The sequence below is a fragment of the Cricetulus griseus genome, chromosome 2 (genome assembly GCF_003668045.3).
Source record: "Cricetulus griseus strain 17A/GY chromosome 2, alternate assembly CriGri-PICRH-1.0, whole genome shotgun sequence".
Classification (NCBI taxonomy): Eukaryota; Metazoa; Chordata; class Mammalia; order Rodentia; family Cricetidae; genus Cricetulus; species Cricetulus griseus.
In genome coordinates, this window is record NC_048595.1 from 178898018 (window position 1) to 178914597 (window position 16580).

Here is a 16580-nt window from a genome sequence, read left to right on the forward strand (position 1 = left end):
GGTGTAAGAAGGGACTTTGAGAGCCCATCCCATGTGAAGAGATGCACTCTCAGCCTGGACACATGGGGGAAGGCTTAGGCCAAGCCCAGGATGACATGGTGGACTTTGGGGAGCCCCCATCAAGGGCCCTACCCTGCCTGGAGAGTGGAGGGTGGATGGGATGGAGGGTAGGGAGGGGGGAGAGGGGAGAGCTGGAGGGAGGGGAGGGATTGGGAGAAGGGATTGACATGGGAAACAAGCTTGTTCATAATTTGAACTAATAAAAAATATGTGTATATTTGAAAAAAAAAGAGGGATCTCCATAGACTAATGCTGGGCATAAGGGCCTTCACAACCACCTACAGACTCACTGCACAGGCAGTCCCTGGCCAATGCAAAGGACAAATGGGGAGCTGTTTGCAGGATACCAGAACTGCAGTGCTGTGCTTAAACTGAGGGTAGAACTAGGCCGGGATGGTGTAGGTAAAGAAATGTCCTAAAGGAAAGCTAAACGTGGTTAAATAAACACCATTGCCTAATTTAGTGTTTAAGGTGACAGTCACCCAAAGGGCACAGACACAATGTCCCTGAAAGCACAAATGCTTTTCTCATATTCAGTTTTCCTCTCCTTCTTTAAGTTCTAACTCCCAGATTTGAGGTGCAGATTCCATTGAGAGTTTTCTGAAAGGTCTTTCCACTGAATATGAACACAGGGAAGGAGAAGGCTGTGACACAGCAAGCATTACAATAGGAAACCTGCATGAATGACAGTTGTCACCACATCCTGACACAGCTCATGTTCCTCACAGATGGAGAGATGATCCTTAGCACTCCTGCTTTACAGTAAAGCAAACCACACTGAAGAAGATTCTTCAGACACAGGATTCCACAGACAGTGACAGCAGAAGCATCACACACAGAGATATCTTCTCCACAGGCCAGAGGCCTTGGGATGTAAGGAATTAAATAGTGGCCCCTGAACCTGGTAGCAAGATGAAAGTGAGATAGAGCACCCTCACACACACTGCAGTATTCGCCCACCTGACAAATCCATTACAGCCATTTTAGAAGAGGAATTAGGCAAGCCAGAACAATTGGACATGTTTTTACCAAAGCCAACATCCAGATCTTGTCCTTTAACACTACCTCAGCTTCAAGGATTGGCTGAGATCATCCCTGTGGCAGTGCTGTCCACCTCTCACCAAAGCACCCCAGCTTCCAAGCTGAAGATCCCCACTCTCAGGCATGTTCCTAAATGTCTTGTTACCTCAAAGCTTTTAAGAGAAAAGAGATGGTGAAGGTTAGAAGTTAGATCTAAATGCTCCTGTCCCTTACCAGAAAATCCTGAGACCAGGGTATGTGCTCAGTGCAGTTCAGCTGCAGGAACCCCTGTCCACTCTGCTCCTGTCTCTCCACAGGAACCCACCCTTGCCTTTTATACACTCTTCTGGCTTCTGCCCATGCCCTATCAGGATGTTTTGACCAACCACAGAATAGCATGGATCTAGCTGGTTTTCAGAATCACCTGTGTTTCCAAGAAGAGGAAACTGAAATAAAACAAAGAGCTGTTTGTATTTCTATAAACACCTTATTACTTGGCAGAAAATGTTGACTTTCCTAAAATATCACTGTGTAATGGGGCTTGTACAAAGAAGGGGAACACAGAGTAACCGCTTACAAGCTAGTCTGGACAACTACCCCTGAGAAATTTTTTTCCTGATCCATGACTTCACAAATGGAGCTTGAATTAGAGTCACATAACACATTTCCTGGGGTCTTGTGTTGAAGCTAAATTTAGTCTTAGGCAAGAAACAACCCATTTGATCCCCTCTGACTACAACCTTCCTTCTTCACAATTGTAGATTCATGCTCCTTAATTCTTGTCATTCTCAACTCCCCTCTCAATGCAGGATTGAGTCTGGCTTGAGCTTCACAGGTCTTAAACATGCTGTCATACCCACAGTCAGACTCCATGTCTGAATGTTTAGGAAGACAAGAACATGTGTCACTCTGTTATTCCCTATGCAAGGGATGCACCTTCATGGACAGATTTCTGCATTCAATCCCTGAAATGTATCCTTTTCCTTATTGTCAGTTAGAATGTTATTGTGATAGCTGGGATTCCTAGAGGCATTTCTGTCCATCACTTTAGAATGAGTATGCTCAGGGAATGTAATGCTAAAATGAGCATGCTTAAAAGTTCACCTACCCTTGCATGAATATTTGAACCCCCCAAATAAAATTGCCATGCATCTTTATTGGGGATTGTGTTAGAGCATCGCTTTGGAGATAACTCCTGTGCTAGTTTTGACTTACTTAGGTAATACGTGTTTCTGAACTGTGTTATGTTTGGCTTGTTTATTTTGACTTTGAGTTGACTAAAATATTGACTCAGTGCAGTGGGGTTTTATTGCTGGTTAAACCAAAGGGACCAGTCACAGCAAGGGTCCCTCTCCTCTCCCAGAGATAAAGCAGGGAAGGGGCACAATTCAGGGATTTGGATTTCAGCTCTTGTATAGCCTGCTGGTCTTGAGAAAGCTTTGTGGTCTCTCTGAATCTTCAGAAGTTTTTCCAATCTGGCCAGTGTTGTGGAACCCTTGATTCAGTTTTTACACACAAGTTTCAGGTGAGTGGAAGAAATCCTTGCTTTTATTTCTAGCTATATTAAGGTATTAAGCTTTACCAAGGCAACCTCCCTTGGTAAAGCAACCTCATTTTGGTTGGACTGTGATCATTTCAGTAATGATACTGATTTGATTTTCATGACTAAAATCACCTTACCCTTAGCTTTCTGCCCCCTTAACCCAGAGATGCTTGACTGCAAGCACACACTATAGGCTTCTCATCAATCACATGGCACAGTAACACCTCACTCTGAACTCATAAGAAGGGTTTCCCACTCTGCCGTGTTAGTGGGATCTCAGAGCCTCTGCTATGCTGCTGTCTGCCTGTCCATGTACAGCATTCACAACCTTGTAACAAGTTTCTTGTCTTACTCAAATACAATCTTCCCAGTGTGTTTCTTGAACCCCAGACTTGAGATCTTTCCTAATGGTACAGAGATGGAGCTTCTCTTCCTATAGATCTGGGTAAAGCATCGAAGGGGAAAGGTGGGATCTGTGTTTGTTTTACTCATTGGATGATTTGCTTTTCATGTTCCACAACATTCAGATGTGTGTTTTTTCAATTTAGTTGTGTAAACACCAAAGTCATAATTTCAACCCAGTCAAGAAATGGTTTTTAATGTAGACTGATTTCTTTTTCAGCTTACTCCTAAACCCTGTTTAATCATCTTATATAGGGTACTACATACTGAGACTTTAGTTTTTTAAGTGCCTCAACTGAATAATCTAATTTTTAAAGAATAGATTTAATATTGAAGCTTACTTAGTGATATTGGAAAAATAATCAAAGCAGAAGATTTTAAAAATAACTTGACATGATAAATTTAACAAAAAAGTTCTGATGGGGGATGTCCTTTTGTATATATGTTTATCTTATTGGTTGATGAATTAAACACTCTTTGACTGATAGAGCCAGGATGATAGGCAGGGCTAAGATATGAGGAGAATTCTAGGAAATGTAGGCAGAGAAGCACCAGAAAGGGTCACCACATGGAGACCAGGAAGCTATGTCATGCCAGGTGTTCTCAGGTAAGATAAGGCCATAGATTAGCAGTTATGGGTTAACAATTAAGACAGAGGTAATCAATAAAAACCCCTAACCACTGGCCATCCATTTTATAATTAGTATAGCATGTGTCTATTTATTTGGGGCTGAAGCAGCAGGATCATGCAGGACAAGAAAATCCATCAACAAATTTCTTTTGGTTTTCTTAAAATGTATTTGAAGTATGAATATATGCATGTATAAAATGTGTTATGTCTACATGTATGCTTATGCTCATAGACGGCTAACCTGGCACCAAAGTACCTTGTGGAGGGCATTAAGCTAAATTAACAATGTTAGATTAGCCTAAATGCTTTTTAGTTCACATAACATAAATAAATCTTTAACAAATAACTTAGATTTGCTGGTGAAAGCTGAGTTTACCCTCAGAATTGTTAATGTGTAGTTTTCCTGGGCTGCTGTCCATTGGGTTAATAATTGTCTGTTAATTTTTACAATGTTCTTTGCTTTTTAAAGACAGATTGCAGCTGAAACTGTTCTGGTTAACTCCCCATAAGACAAAGTTTCTGCTCAGAGACAATGGTGGCCCTAGCATAATTAACAAAAACTGGAAACTGAACACAGCCAGTGTGCAGAACAACATCCACAGCTTTGTTTAAGTTTCTTAAGGTCAATAAACGGTATGAGTTCAATCTTCACTGCCTTCTAATATAAAATCACACATCTATTTTGTCCTGTCTTCCCAGGGTATGAGCTGTGTAGCCTCTAGTTTAAGGTACGTTTGTGTTCTGTTTGTCCCTTTTCAGGGTCTGCTGCTACAATGAGGGACATAGGCTCAGGTTTGTTAACAGCTCTTAGGGCCTGTTCTGACAAATTGATCTGATTCTGCTTATGACCCTATGATTAAGCAATCAGTTCTTAGTCCTCCCAGTTCGTCAGAGAAACAAATAGACTTGTTTATTTATATCATTATGTCTTACAATATTAAAAAAGTGAAAAGGTTCCAATACGTAGGAGAAAAATGTTTAAAAGGTTGTATGTATGCTCTTATGATTTTAGAAATGTTGAAGGAAAAGGATTTTTAAATTGGCTTTGTACTAAGATAGAGAATGAGTATAGATTGAAAATGTATATATTTTAATAAGATTTTAAAATTCCTAGGGTCATGTTCACCATACAGATACAAATCTCAAATCTAGTCTTTTTATATTGACAAAGTTCTCAATAAGATATTTAATTACCTTTGGTGACATTTACAATTTTAGACTTCAAATAGTGCACCATTCATCAGAATCATAAGATAAAGATTGTGATAAGCGACAGAAGAACTGTATCTAACAGCAATTCATTGATAGTAGGTAATACATTTTTATATAATGTTATGGGATTAGGTATTTTAATACCTAAATTGATAAGGATTTTTTTGGCAAAATTTTCTAAGCTTTATGTTTCCTTAATTTTCCTCCCAAAAGCCTGACTGTTGACAGGACAGGCCCTCAGTTTCAGCACTTCTAGCAGCAAAATAGAGCACCAAGCAACAATGGCCACAAAGCCAAAAGCCTTCTCTCCATACTCAGAAAAATGCTCTCATAACTAGTCAAAATGGTGAGAACTAATGACAATTGAGTCATCATTCTTAAACATAACATGTACATCTTTATCAGTCTCCCACCGGAATCAGCTTCAGGAATCACCTTGGAAAAGCCAGAGTTTGGGGCAAGGGGCCATCTTCTGAATGCCTCATGGCAGTTGCACACGTGAACCCATGGCAGCTGGAGTTTCCTGCAGGATGTTTACACAAAGGTCTGTCCATATTTCAGTGTGAAAGAGACCATTTTCCTTAGCTGAAGCGATGTTAGGATTAGTTACTGATGGGGGAGAGAGAGTCATTTTTCTTTAGAGATTGTGGTCACTACAAAGTGGCCCATGATCATGTAAATACTCTACACCAGAACATACAGTGATCCTGATTAAAATCAGTGGGGTATTAAAAAAGACAGAAAACACAGGGACAAAGTTGGGAAAGATGAAGGGTCCTTTATAGATTAAGTGTGGGAAGAGAGAAGAATAGTAGTGAAGACGATAAAGAAAGATGTCGTGTAGATATATGAAATTGTCATACTCTCTAAAAACACCCATATCCTAAAATTATTTCCCAGCAGGATACAACAGAAGAATCTTACAGACTGCATCTTTCTCCCCAGTCTAGATTCCACTGGAGTTTAGAGTAAATATGCTGAGCTAGGTGGAAAGAGACATGCAAAGAATAAGCGGAAGTAACAGGTTTGAGTCACAACAATTTTCATGTATTCTATAGTGACATTTCATAATATATGTCCTGAAAGATTCTTTTGCATCCTCTCTGGTGGTCCTAGGTATATTAAGAAGTCTTTATCAAACTATGGGGAGCAAGCCAGTAAAATGCTTTCTCCCATTTTTTCCTTCTCTACTCTTGTAGAGTTTCTGCCCTGACTTCCCTCAGAAATGGACTGTTATCAGAATGTGCAAGTCCACAAGTCATTTTCTTTTCAAAATGCTTTTGGTCATTGCATTTATAAAAACAATAGAAATGAAACCAGAGCAAAGTCATACTAGCTCTCAATTAAACCCTTAAGTACAGCAAAATGAAAACTCAAGTAAAATAAGGGAAAATAATATAAATATTTGCATGACTCCTTAGCGAGCATCAACATCTACAAAAACAGGAAAAACAGTGTTGCCACTACCCTAACTGCAGTATTGTATATCAATCCAAGATATTGCCTCCATCTGTGCACAGTTCCTTCAGTATGAGCTTCAAATGATTAGAAGTTTAACATAGCCTAGATTTGTACACTGAAAAATCAATAACAAAGAGTGATAATTGACATCAATGTTCAATCAATGGCAAATCACAAATATCACAAAAATATAATTTGTCTGTTTTTTGATGTTTTCCAGAGATTTCAGTATGCCCAGATTTTGTACTTGGCTTGAATAATATTTATTTTTTTCTAGATTTACTTTCCTTCTTTCTTTTATGTGACATGGAGCTCATCTCCATGAGGAATATAAACTTGCAATAATGTAAAACTTTTTAATCTTAGATCCATGTCAAAATCCAATTCTTCAGTACAATATTTCAGAGTCCCCAAGTCATTATGTAGATTTACTGTTTTCTTTTCAACCCTTTATTTTATGAAAGCAATCTAACTGTGCATTGCAGATGTTGCTCATTTGGTCGAGAGCTTTCCCAGCATGAAGAAGGCCTTGGTTCAATCCCAGTACCTCATCTAATGCAGCTTCTTGTGTATCCCTGTAATTTTGGAAATCAGGGAGTAGAGGTAAGAGGTTAGTAACTCCAGGTCATCCATAGTACATAGTGAGTTAGAGGCTGGCCTGGGTTATTTGAGGCCCTGTCTCAAAAATATGAATATCAAATTCAGCAAGATTAATTCAGGAGGTAAATACGCTTGTTGTCAGTCTTCAAGACCTGAGTTTATTGTTGGATGCTTAACTCAGTTCTAATATGTCTGGCCATTATTCACTGCAAATCTGCCTGCAGAAACTCCCATGGCAGCACAATGGACCTCACCATCAGCAGGGAATGAGCAAATTCCCAGTGTCACCATGGGGCCTCCTCTTTTGTTTCACCCATACCAAATCATTTCACAGTGTTATATCTGTTTCCAAATCCACTCACAATTGATTATCCCTCCTATTTATCTTCTGCAAAATCTCCTCATTTCCAGCTTTGATTATGTCATTGACTTTACTGAATTTCCTGTGATTGTTCTAGCAATAACATGGATGATCAAACACAGTTATGTCACTGAAGTCATATCATGTAGAATTAATTCTGAGATGCCCTATAAGGATCCCCACTTTACTCTGGGATGGTCATTAGGCAATCAGGGCACATACTATATACAACATACCTTTGAAATTTATTATTACACTTCTGGAGCCTCTGGTGTCTGAATGCAGCCACCCTGGTGTCTTGGGCTGTCTTCTCATCTCAGGACTATGCACTTAGTGACTGCTTCTTCTTCCTGTTGTTCTGCCCCAGTAGTCACATGGCTACTAAATTAATCACATCTCTAGGTTCTGCTTCAGGTAGGCCGGCTTTAGTATTGACATTCCTATTGGGATATAAAATTGTATCTACCTCTGTCATTCACCATCCTATCTCTATGTTTCTGTCTCTTCACAACACTTGCTGTGTTTCCATCTGAATTCAGTTGCTATCATCCTCCCACAGTGTAAGAATGTCAAGTAGCAGCATGTGCCTTTGTCTTGTCCACTTCTTCATGACCAACACACCAGTTTATGGTGGTTTATCATCAGAATGGACGGGGACTATGAGGAAATCCCTAGACATGCCATGTGAGCATTTGTGCCTGTTCTGTAGTTCTCACAGGTCTGTAGGTTACTGGAAAACAACTCCATTCATAAATCGTGGTTGTTGAGAATCTGTAGAGAGCACAAAACAGTTTAATACAGAAGAGGGATGTCCTGGATTCCTGCTGTAATTTTATCACAAGCACATACAGACTCACTGCACAGGATTACCCTGTCCAGTCTACCGGACAGATGGGGACCATTGTGCAGGAAACTAGAACTGCAGAACTTTGTTCAGCCTGACTGCTGGCACAGGACCGGAGGAATTGGGTAAAGAGAATGTCCTGAATGGGAAGCTAAACCCGATTAAATAAACCCCATAGCCTGATTTTCTGTTGAAGGTAACAGTCTCCCACAGGGCAGAGACACAATGTCCCTGGAAGCTCAAATGCTGTTGTATCCTCTCAGTTTCCCTTTCCTTCTTTTAGTCCTAGATCCCAGTTTTGTAGTGCAGACTCCAGTGTGATGGTCATCTGCAAAGTCTTTCCACTGCAAATGAACACAGGGAAGGAGAAGGCTGTGACACAGCAAGCATTATAATAAGAAGTCTGCCTAAATGATAGCTGTCACCATATCCTGGCACAGCTCATGTTCCTCACAGAAGGAAAGAAGATTCTTAGCATCCCTGCTTTACAAAAAAGAAAACCACAGTGAAGTAGATTCTTCAGACACAGTTTTCCACAGCCAACTACAGCAGAAGTATCACACAGAGACATCTCTTCTCCACTGGCTTAAAGTCTCTGGATGTACGGAATGAATCAATTGATTCTAAACTAGTAAGCAAGATACCAGTGAGACACAACAACCTCTCACACACTGAAGATGTTCTACCCTCTGTCACATTCAATTAGAGTCATTTTAGGGGAGGAATAAGGCAAGTCAAAACAATTGGACATGTTTTACCAAAGCCAACAAACAGACCCAGTTCCTTTAGCTCTACTTCAAGTGGAAGGATTGGCTGAGACCACACATGAGGCAGTCCTGTCCTCTCCCACCAAAACCCCAGCTTCCAAACTAAGGATCTCCACACTCAGTCATTTTCCTAAATATCTTGTTACCTTTCAGCTCTTCAGAGATTAGAGATGGTGAGGGTTAAAAGTTAGATCCGAATGCTGCTGCCCCTTACCAGAAATTCCTAAGTGCAGGGTATGTGCTCAGTGAAGTTCAGCTGCAGGAACCACTGTCTACTGTGTTCCAGTCTCTTCTCATGAACTCACCCTTGCCTCCCCTGCAGGATTTATATTCTTTTCTGTTTTCTGCCCCTGTCTTATCAGTGTGTTTTGGCCAATCATGGAAGAGCATGAATGTAGCTGCTTTTCAGTATTAATTGCATTTCCAAGAAGAGGAAAGAAATAAAATGAACAGCTGTTTGTAATTCTATCAACACTACTTTTCTTAGTAGAAAAAGATGGACTTTCCTAAATTAAAAATGTGGAATGGGGTTTGTACAAAGAAGGGGAACACAGAGAAGCAGCTTACTAGCTAGTCTGGACAACTACCCTTGAGAAGTAATTTTCCGTATTTGTGGCTTCACAAATAGAGCCTGAATTAAACTCACACAACATATTGGCTGGGGTCCTGTGTCAATGCCAATTTTAGTCTCAGCCAAGAAACAACCCATTTGACCCCCTCTCACTACATCCTTATTTCTTCACAATTGTAGATTCATTTTCCTTAATTCTTTTCATTCTCAGATCCCCTCTCAATATTGGGATTATGTCTGGCTTGGGCTTGTCAGGTCTTACACATGCTGTCACATTCACCATCAGTTTATACGAGTAGCTGCCTTGCTGTGTCCAGAAGACACTGTTTTCTTGTATTTGTCCACAACTCTGGATCTTACATTCTCTTCCACAACCATTCCTGTGCCTTTGGAAGTGGAAATATTTATATTCCATTTAGTGCTGAACATTTATCCATATCTTATTAATGCATCTTGGCCAGTTGTGGATATCTGTATTGATTAGTATCTAAGGCAAATTAGAGTTTTCATGATAAGTGTGAAGCAATGCCTTAATCTATGGGTATTATGGAAAATTATTAGAAACTGGTTTAATATACTGTCCCTTTAGCAGAATAATAGTAGTAGGTTTTTACTGGTGTGTATGACCAATATAACTCTAGGTGAATATCTAAATATCTTACCAAGTATGGGTATCTTCTTGTGGAGTAATATTAAATCCAATCAGGAAGTATTTGGTTACTTCCATGACATCCTTGTCACTATTACATTGGTGGTTTTGTCTCATCTGGCCAGTCAGTATTGTTGGTCACAAAGTTCACAAAAGGCTTTGATTAGTGTATTATTGTCTCCTCTACTAGTGAGGCTAGAACCTTTCAGCTCTATGAAAGCTAAATATTAGGGCTGGATCTTCTGGGTCAGCATCAGCTTGTTTTCCACATGTTCTGTAACTCAGGGATGTGGTGTTTTCACTCACAGTATATTATTACCAAGTTCTGGAAGGTAACAAAGAGCACTGACAATGAGCTGTAAAGATCAGAGTCATCAATTGCCAAGCCAACAAATCCAAAAAGGCTAAGTCATTCCTGGGTCTGGGCTTTTTATTTATTACCCTGTCCTGTCTTAGAGGGATGTTGTTGCCCCAGTAAAGGGCAACTGCATCTTCTTTTATATGCTGTAGATATATTATAGGAAACCTCTACATTAGTAGTTTGAATACATATGACATTTTGAAAATCCTCTTGTGTTGTTTATCCCTCCTACTTTCAGTCTCCTCATGTATTGTAGCTCCAAGCTCAATTTAACCCTTCTTTGTCCATAATTGTCTTTTAAATCCAATCATTCCTGTCCTGCAATTCCCACTCCATGGCACCATATTAGTTTCAAGACCTCTGTAGATATTCCAAATGGAACCCACATATCTAAGGATGGAAACCAATATCTACATATTAGAGGAATCCAATGTTGTTTGTCCCTCTGGGACTCTCTTAGGTCACTTAAAATGATTCTGTCCACCTACATCCTTTTCCTCATGGATGTCATATTTTCCATTTTGTTGACAGATGACTAATATTCCTTTATGTAGACGTCCTCATTTTCATCATCCATTCATCAGTTGGTGATGATCTAAAGTTTTTCCTTTTCTTGGTTATTGTGAATAGGGCATGAATGATAGAGAGTGAATAGCTCATTAGTAAAAAGTCAAGTCATTTGGGAATATTGCCAGAAGTGGTGCAGTTGGATTATGATGTAAATTGATTTTCCCTTTTTATATTATACTTTCTCTGCCTGCACAGCAGCATTTGTTGCCATTTGTATTTTTGTTTCTAGCCACTTTCACTGTTGTGAGGTGAAATCTTAAAGTACTTTTGACTTGGGTTTCCATGATTGACAAGAATTTTGATAATAAAAAATGTTTCTTAGACATTTGCAGGTCATCCTTTGAAAAATTTCCATTTAGTGTTTCTTCCATTTTTAGATTGGTTTGCTTATTTTCTTGATGTTTAATATTTCTTTACAGATTCTAGATACTAACCCCACGTCCAGTAAATAGCTGGTAAAAATTTTTCCCATTCTGCAAGCTGCCTCGTCTCTCAAGTGATGGTGTCTTCTAAAAATATTTTGAGTCAGTATCTTTCCTTGTATCCAATGTAGGTCTAGCATCCCTTTAGGACTGTATAGTCCACACTGACTTTGAGCTCCTGATTATTCTCCTGCCTCAGCCTCCTGACTGCTGATATTGCAGCTATGAATCCCTGGGCCTGCCTGGCACTTAGCCATGATGCTGTAATTAGAAAGGGATTTCTTCATATTAGTTGAAAAGTACATAGGAATCTATGATGTAGTAGTTTTTGATATTAATTTTAAGCCAAATTTAAAAGTTTGAGATAGTCCCTTAGATTTCTTTTGTGTGGTGTTTGTGCTTATGTGCATGTTGTATCCATGTAGTGTATTGTATATGGCGTATGTGCAAATGTGTGTGTAGTGCGTGCGTGTGTGTGTGTGTGTGTGTGTGTGTGTGTATGTGTGTGTATATATAAATATGGTTGTGTCTTTACATGCATAGAAGCCAAAGTTATCCCATTATTTCATGGTATGTTTATTCATTTCAGAGAGGATCTCTCAATGAATCTGGAGCTATGCTCATGACCAGACAGCCTTGGCATCCTCCCTGTCTTTCTCCTTCCCCAGTGTGGCCATGTCAGCCTTTTATCTCATTGCAGTTCTTCTGTGAACTGAGGTCCTCATTATTTTGTGGCAACCACTCTAACATACTGAGCCATTTCTCCAGCTCAGTTTCTGAGATTTCTGAGTGGCATAAAAACGTGTTATTACCTCAACCATATGAGTTATTATGAGAAAATTACTACAATGACAAAAATGTTGAGAAGAAGGAAAATGGGAAGCAGACTAAGGTATAGTTATGATAGCAAAGTCACCAAGAAGGCTCAGTGGATTCAGACACTTGCTTCTCTGGCGGGTGTCTTGAGTCATATCCTAGAAGAAACATGGAGGAAGATGAGAAAAAACTTGTTATTAGCTCTTTTTATCAGCAGACTGTATAAGTGGTGAGTTTGCATTTTAAACCTGAGCACTATTTTGTAAACATATAACTAAGAGATACTAAGTCAGAAACGGGAAGTAGTATATCATCATTAATTAAAATTAGGAAAGAAAAGGAGATTCCCCCCGACAAAAAACAGGCAAGGAAATAGAAAACAGCAAATTAACAAACATAACTATAAGAGTATTAATACATATATAAAATTTAAATGATTTAAGAGGTTCAATTAATATGTCAACTTTGTTGAAATGTATTAAAGAAAAAATCAACACTGTTCTATTCTCCATCTACAACAATACTATTTAAAACACAAGTATGAATCAAGTTAAAATCAATATAGAACAAATATAGCACACAAATATAGCAAATAAAGAAGTAAATAGGTACCATTGCAGGTATAGACTGTAAGGGATCAAGATACATATGTGTAAAAATCACAACAAATTACATTATGCTGGAGAATTATTAATAAGTGTATTAGTTTTCACTTACCATAAATGCAACAAGTTAAAACATTGCAAGCTCATTTTTCAGAAGTTCTGGAATTAGAAGGCTAACTAAAGTGTCACTATGTCAAGTGTTGGCTGGATTCTCTTTCTTTGTGTACATTCTCTTCTAAGAGAATCCATTTGCTTTGTCTGCCACCTTTCAGAGGTCATCAAGGTTTTGGGTTTGAGGTTCCTTTCATCATCTTCAAACCATGTAACCTTTGTACAGTATTCAGGGCCTACTCAGACCCCTTCAGTTTCCCTTTTCTTCAAGTAGGGGCAAGCTATGCTTGGGGTAAAGTATTCCTAGAGCAAAGTCCATTGTTCACCATCATAATGCTGTTGGGACAATGTAGGACCTCTAAGTACTGGGACCTAGAAAGAAGGGGTGGGATCACTAGGGGTTTGCTGTTGAGGGGACACTGGGACCTAGGCCTCTTTCTCTTTCTCTTTCTTGTTCCTCGCCCATGAGCTGAGTATGAGTGTGTGGGTGCATGTGCCAATGTGTTTGTGTGTTTATGTGTGTGTTTTCCTTTTACATGTACTTCACTCTGATATACTACTGCAGATGAATAGCAATGGGGCTATCTAATCACTGACCACAGATCTGAATCTATAAATCAAAAGTAAATCCTTTTTCTTTGTGTGATGATTATCTCTGATATTTGTTATACTAACACTAAGTTTACTAACATGAGGCTTCTTGGTTTGTAGTATGATAATCCAGAAAAATATTCTAATTTCAAGGCAATTAACAAATTTAATCCCATGGTCAACTTAAAGGTTCTTTTTCATTTAACTGAATACATTTACTCATTTCACAGATGAAAAATGTATACATATTTCTTTTAGCGCCCATACCACAATAGGATAATATGGAAAAATGTCCAGTTTACACCTGGCAGAAAATTGGACAACTTGATTATATTGGACAACGTGATTCTTTGAGTGGTATTCAATTTCAAAATGACTCCAGAGGAAATAGACTACCTTTTGTATAATAAAAAAATCATTAGTAAAATTCCTGGCTCAAAAGTGTTTCCTCCTTAGAGATCTGTTTTTGTGTTCTATGTTCTCTTGGTGCAAATTTTGGTATGTCATATGTGTCTAGAAGTTTCTCCATTCTTCTTATAGTTTGCCTGTTTCTTTTTCTTTTTTTTTTGAATACAGGTTTTCAAATTACTCCTCTATGACTCAGCTTCCTCTCACTAGTATCTGTTGTCATGTTTATTTTTCATCTCTAACTTTATTAATTTGTTATCTTGTCTTTTTTTGGTTAGTTTGGCTAAAGGTTTGTTATTTTTGTTCATCACTCTGAAAAACCAAATCTTTGTTTCCTGGGTGTCACCAAAGTTTGGTGAATGTATGTTTACAATTGTTATTATTTTAACATTTATTTAATATGTATATAGTGTTCCACCTGCATGTAAGTCTGCAGACCAGAAGAGGGCACCAGATCTCATTGAAGATGATTGTGAGGCAGCATGTGGTTTCTGAGAATTGAACTCAGAAATCCTGGAAGAGCATCCAGTGCTCTTAACTGCCAAGCCATCTTTCCAGTCCTACAATTGACCTAAGTTCATGACGAATTGTTACTTTATTAATGTAGAGTAGACTTCATCGTCACTTCTGAGTAGTTTTTTTTTTTTTTTGGAAATTAATTTTATCAGCTAGCAGAAGAGCTGTGTCAGGTTATTTTCAGTTTCTGTTTGCTTCATAGATTCCACCACCTGCCCCATGTTTTGATTATGAGCTTGTGGGTATCCGTATCAGTTAGGTGTTTCTTTCACCTAATTGAAGTTTTAAAGTTAGCTTTAATTCTGTGGCCAACCTCAAGGGCTTCTTCCAATGTAACATTACATATGTTCTAGTTCCACAAGTTTAATATAGGCAGATTTCTAATAATCTGCCTGTCAGAAAAGGATATTACCAAAAAAAAAATTGTTTCCAGTTAAGATCTCTCCAGCTCCCAGCTAGGTGTGTGTGTGTGTGTGTGTGTGTGTGTGTGTGTGTGTGTGTGTGTGTGTACTGGCTGATTCCAGCCACAAATTTCTTTGTCTGAAGGTCTGAGGAAATTGAATGTGCAAGCAATGACTTGGGCATCTGGTGAAGCCAAGCTTTTGAATTGTGTTGCTTTTGTACCAGTAAACTACAATTTTTGCCCAAGTGTGTTTGCTTCTGTGAGTTTGTGAGCAGGTGAGCACCTCTCTGGTGTTTGTTTGATCTTCTAAGTGAATGTCCACTTCATCTGCATGTGTGTAATTTGCAGATTGGAGTTGAATTATCACGGAATTTGCCAATTTACATGGATGGGCATTTTGTCAGTTCTCTCAGAATCCACCATCTCTCTGTTGTCAGCCCAAGATGTAGAGTGGCATGGAAAGCTCTCTCTCCAGGAAGGTTGTCTTCAGTTCAAGTTTTGTTTTGCTGAGTTTGCTCCTGGAGGTCTTAATTTTTCTAGATTTAAACCCTGGAAAAATGGAGGCATGGGTGTAAGGGGGTTTTCCTTCCCTACAACTTTCTTCAGGCTTCTGAATTGACATATGTTGTTTCATTATAAATGTATATAAACAGTGGGTACCAGAAAGGTTAGATTCACTCCTTTGTGCTAGGGAGACCCATGAAGGGAGAATTTACATAAGTACATTGTGGGGACTTTGAACAAAGCCTGGGGTCATTGCTACTGAGATTGATCAATTTTCTAGACTTATTCTGGGTTAAATTAATTAGGATGTGTCACATGCTACATAGATGATCATATGGTATTCCTGTGATATTTGTCCAGTGAGTAGTGGACACATTTGAAGTTCCCTGATCTGACCTTAGCTACTCTACTACCCATTAGCCTGGAATGTACGGCTGCTCATCAAGCTTCCAAGTGTTTCCTGTCTCTGACCTTGGCACAGGATGCCAGCTCTTCATGGAATTGTGCTGCTTTTACTTTTAGGTTGCATGACTGCTTGTAGTTTGAGCATGGGCCCTTTTGCCTTTGTTGTCTATGCAGAGTTAAACTCTTAGCACTGTTACCAAGACATACCTGTAGTTTTCCTCAGTAACCACACAGTTAACTCCTTGTCTGTGGGATGGGCTGGGGGTAGACAGAAGTCTTTTGTAAAGTTTTTTTTTTTCAAAATTAAATTTGTTACAATTGGCTACATTAGAAGACAGGCTTGTCTAGTGGGCAGTAGTGCCTGACCAGTGTTAGACTAGGTCATTAAATGGGACCCAAATGATAGGGTCATAAGAAGAAGTGACTAGAGAACAATTCTCTGCCAACATACGCCATAGAAAGCCATGTGAATCATGACCAGGAGGAATGCTTTCACTGAGGGTCTGGCCATACTGGCACAGGAGTCTCAGACATCAGTCATTTAGAAGTGTGAGGACAAAAATTCTATTGTTTAACCCTCTTAATCTAGGGAATACAGCAGGCCAGACTTTAAGAAACCACTCTTGCTCTGCACAATTTTTCCCATTTCCTCTGTGTGTCTCTTTGACTCTTACTAACATATGTAACCATTTATTTGTATTTTATTTCAAGGAAGATAAAACATAAGCCAGGATATGGACAATGAGA

The 16580-nt window shown here is 38.9% G+C and overlaps 1 protein-coding gene across 1 annotated transcript in view; it reads right to left on the reverse strand.

The window, feature by feature from the left end:
• LOC100759759 (interferon-inducible GTPase 1-like) overlaps nucleotides 1–16580 on the reverse strand; it is a 148656-nt gene that overhangs the window by 118880 nt on the left and 13196 nt on the right. The gene's annotated exons all lie outside the window — the stretch shown is intronic.